A 4,749-nucleotide genomic window follows, 5' to 3' on the forward strand; every position below is an offset into this window, starting at 1 on the left:
GACGACGTAAAAGGCACTTTAATAAGCACTTTTTGTTTTTTGTTTTTAATAACATATATTTAGTAACAACTTTAATTTTTCAAACCGATAAATAATTCCTATTATGGATGGTAACTAAATACCTTAGGGTCGTTTGGTATGATGTATGGTTATACAGGATAATAAAGGGATTAGTTACATAAAAATCAGTAATACAATATTATTTCTTGTGTTTGGTTCATTGTATTAAAATTGGATAAACAAGTTAACATTTAAAATGTTTATTTTATTTTTTAAACTAAAATATAATGAGTTTACAATTCAAGGGCAGTTCAATGGAATTAGTGGCCTAAAGTCAAATTTTAATAAGAGATCTCACGTATATTCAATAAACCTACCTTCTCCGTGCACTACTTGTGCATCCCGTGCATCTCGTGTGCCGCACCTATTTCAAATCACGTCCAGGTAAATTTACTGCAAGTGCTTCGCCGGTTCGGATTCCGAGGTTTTCTAGCTTAACATCGGAACCAGACAAGGCAACACATGAAACTCGAAAGGCACCTTGAAAGTGTTAGCGAGTTTGGAAAGCCTCTAGCCCACAAGATTAAGCCTTCCTCTGCGAGCATCATCAATGCATGTAATGCGAATATGTGGGGGTCCACCAGGACGAGCTGCAAAAGCTAGGATCATAGGCACTCACTGGCTCCCATGAGCAATCTGGAAATCAATGATATGAACTCTATTTTCATCCTTCACTCTGCAATGGCAATATTAGCTGACATGTATCCAAATTTGAAGTAAGGGCACATCTTGTAAACGACATGCATATATAGAAGACAAAAGTTCAAAACTTACGGGCTCTTTTCATCTCAAGGATTTTCATATTGAACTTCTTGATGCAACCAACCTTGCAACCCAGTCTAAAATATATGCTCTCAGTCTCTGAATCGGTTTGCCTGATCTGGAAACCACTTGACGCAACCCAGATATCAAAACTTGTGCAGTTAGTAATTCACCAGCGGATATTGCTTTTGCACAAGCAATAAGCACCTGTTTCAAATCATGTCTAGGAAAGGCCTCCATCATTTGCCGCCAGCTATCAATTTCTTGGGAGGCTATACTGCATGCTTGACAAGGAATTCTCATAATTCTCTAGGAAGTCCGAATCAGGTCCCAACATTACCGTTTCTAGTTCCTTTAGCTTGTGCATGAACTCATTCATATCATCTGTAATACAAGATCCACTTATGGGGAAACCTTAGTTAGTCGCAGGGCATTGGTATGACTGAGATTCTTGATGGCAAATCGAACTTCCATTTGATGAGAAACGGGAGTTGATGGTGAGTGGTAAATTGTCTGAAAGGAGTGATTAGCTCCAAGGCTGCTAGTAATGTTGCTCAAATGGTTGTCTAAAGTTTGAAACTGAGGCAGACAGTAGGGTTCTGCCTTCTGCATTGGTTGATAGTAAAGATTATTAGACATGGCTTATCTTCGTCGTGATGCTTGCATTGAAAAGATTGTTCCATCCTCGTCTACATGTATGACCTATGTAGTCTAGCTAGTACCTATTTGGTGTGCACTTTTATAGGGCATCAAGGGTTATTCATTTGACAAAGCTTCACGGTGCTGCATTGAAGTAGTTTAATCTTCACAGTGAGACCAAACTTAGAAGTTGAGCATCATTCAGAATTTGTAAAGGAAAGGACAATCTCGGCAACACATGACAACCTACATAATAGATGTACATTATATGTTAAAAGATAGATCAGATGAATATGAAGTCAGAGTAAGGGATGAATAGGCGCATAATATTCCAGGTCTATTACGGTCACCTAGCGACTCCAAGTGTCATGCCAATACGTCTACTATGTAACAAAATGCTATATATACTTTAAACCAACATTAAATTTGCCAACTATTATCCCAAAGATCCCAAAGTCAACGCAGATCTCACGCCAATAAGAAATATTTTAAACTCATATATACATTGTTATTAAACATGTGTATGAGGTATACATCTAAAGTAAAAAGAAAATTTATGCAAGCTAAAATGATGAAGAGTAATCCTATTTCAGCAGACTTGATAGTAAAAACTCAAAATTATTGGACATCGTTTAAACTTGGGATAATTGTTTCTGGGAATATTGTTGTTCATAGTAGATTACTACTATGAGCTATTTTCTAGCTTAATTCAATATTTTTTAAAGAAAAAGATCTACTAACATAACTCTACTTTTGTAACTATTGAAAAATGGGTCCTTAAGATTTAGGGGCCTAAAGCACTTGCCTTAGTGGATTGTGTATTAAGCGGACACTGTTACAATTGTACCCTCGGATGCATGACCTTCATTGGTTTCTAGGAAATGATAAAGGTAATTTTGTTCTTTTGGTAATTATCCGTGTATAAGTTATAATATGAATTAGTTATTCCGTGTTGTCCTATATACTAAAAATAGTTGTCTATTTTTAGTTGTCTATTTTTACTTGTCTAGTTTAGAAAATCAAGAGATAATTTATCATTTTGTTCATATTTTACCCTTATTATTAATTATTGAGTTGGAAACTTCAAGAAATTGTTAGTGGCTACATAATTTTTAAAATATGTTTGAATGATTTCAATCATTAGGTAACTTAGTAATAATTAGGAGTGATTAAGTAAAATTCATTCTATTTGTGGCCCCTTAAGATGTGTGCCAAGTCAATACAAGACAAGTAAAAATGGACGGAAGGAATATGTTATAAAACATTAAGTCATAGGAGTACATGATTTAAATTAAACCAAACATTGAGTAACTTTCTCTATATATGTATTGGAATTGAAAACAACATTACTGTCTGGTTGGCTTAAAATCCAAGGCAAGGACATTTTTCTTAGCTCCCGTTTGGCTATAAATTTTGGGAGCATATTTTGAAAATTTGTTTCAAATTTTTGGTTAGCCATAAAATTTGGACAGATTTTGAAAATAAATCTTCAAATCCCAAATTCTTGCTCAAACCTGTTTTTGGGCTAAGATCTATGTTTTGGCTTTTTCAAAATTTTTAAAAACTATCCCAAACTTTTGTATTTTATAAAAAAGTCCCATCTATTTATGACCCAACTAATTATATCTACCATGTTCCTCCATTAAAGCCGTATCTACCATGTTTCCATAATTAAAACAGTCTCTTCCATAAAGCGAACGAGCTAAGATGTGCCCAAACAGTAGAAGAAGAAACCCTAGGAAAAAATTGCTATGCCAACTGTAGAAATCTGTTGCGAAGATAAAAATGGATCTTTGTATTGTAATTTGAATTGTAGTGGATAGTAAGTGTTTTATTAGCAGTTGTTATTAAAATACCATGTTCCTACAATTTGGGATTAGCAAGTATGTATGTTTTGTATGATTAAGTATTTTGATGGTTTTTAGAACTTATGGGTATAAGTAACGTTTCATGTTTCCCAAAACAAAACGTGAAATATGTTTTAAAAAATTATGGCCAAACACATTTTCAAAACTTGAAAAACTTCACCCAAATCAAGTTTTTCAAATTTTTTTTGGGAATCTATGGTAAAACGCTAGCTTAACATTTGATGTCAAATAATGTGTTGTCCTCGTCAGAGGCGTATGTAGCATCAATAATTTTTTACACGGATCATAAATTTACGTGTAAAAATTTTCTCAAAATTACAATAATTAGTAGATATGAATCCATAACTTTTAAAATATAATGGGTTCAACTAAGAATCTTAACAAATTGAACCCCTAGAGTTTAAATCCTGGATCCGCCTCTGATTCTCATAACACTTAAAGATAAAAACTTGAGTTATTAGCCAATCAAATTCAGTAGGTGTTTGGCCATGAAAATCAATATTTTTCACTTTATTTGGATTTTTGAAGTTGGAGTTGGAATTGTGTTTGGTTATAGTTTTTGGTAAATAATATTTGGTTATTTGAATATACTGAAAGTGGAAAAAAAAAAAAAAAAGGAGTAAAAATAGAGTTTTGGAATTTCCATGGCCAAATGCTGGTTTTCAAATAAAGCGAAAAAAAATTCCGCAGAAAGTGAAAGTTCTCATGGCCAAACGGGTCCTCAATATTGGAACTTTTATTTTCCTATGTGACTAATAACAGCCAACTAACCCCCAGAAACGTCATTATCGTCGAACATCAACTTCTTATCTAAAATTTGTTGCAGAACATTGAGGACCACTAAAAATAGTCTTAAAATATCTATGTTGACTTTCAGGTTCCTTAAAAAATTCAAAGAAGTGATAATTAATATGCTTGCAAACCCATTAAAATAATGTCAACAAAAAGATTAATTAACCTCGATCATGTAGTACTTCCTTTGTTCCATATATATGAAGGACATTCCCCAAATATATGATGAAATAGATAGTGTTTTCTCTAATAACTTAATAAGTTTTTAGATGAGATGACAACAACAACAAGCTCAAAAGATAATCCCACCACGTGCCCTATAGGAACAGACAAGCAGAGACGTAGAATCAACAATCTTGAAAAGGTAGGGGCGGCTGCTTCCGAAAGACCCTCGGCTCAAGAGAGGAAGACAAGAGAAAACAAGACAAAAGCACGTGATAGCCACATATCGAAAAACAATATGATAACACGAATACTAAAAGCGTGAAAGTCACGGTAGAACAATTAAAAGAAAGGAGCATTAACTACTATAGATAAATAAAATAATCAAAGTACAACGGCCCAACAAAATATACAGCAATCAAACGCATAAACCAAAAAATAAAAAAAATGAGCAAAATCCTAAAAT

At 33.7% G+C, this 4,749-nt stretch overlaps 1 pseudogene; it reads right to left on the reverse strand.

Annotated features, from left to right (window-relative positions):
- Positions 1-424: 424 nt before the first annotated feature.
- On the reverse strand, positions 425-1,257 carry LOC132039349 (scarecrow-like transcription factor PAT1; annotated as a pseudogene).
- Positions 1,258-4,749: the final 3,492 nt, after the last annotated feature.

The sequence above is a fragment of the Lycium ferocissimum genome, chromosome 12, assembly GCF_029784015.1.
Source record: "Lycium ferocissimum isolate CSIRO_LF1 chromosome 12, AGI_CSIRO_Lferr_CH_V1, whole genome shotgun sequence".
In the NCBI taxonomy this organism is placed as follows: domain Eukaryota; kingdom Viridiplantae; phylum Streptophyta; class Magnoliopsida; order Solanales; family Solanaceae; genus Lycium; species Lycium ferocissimum.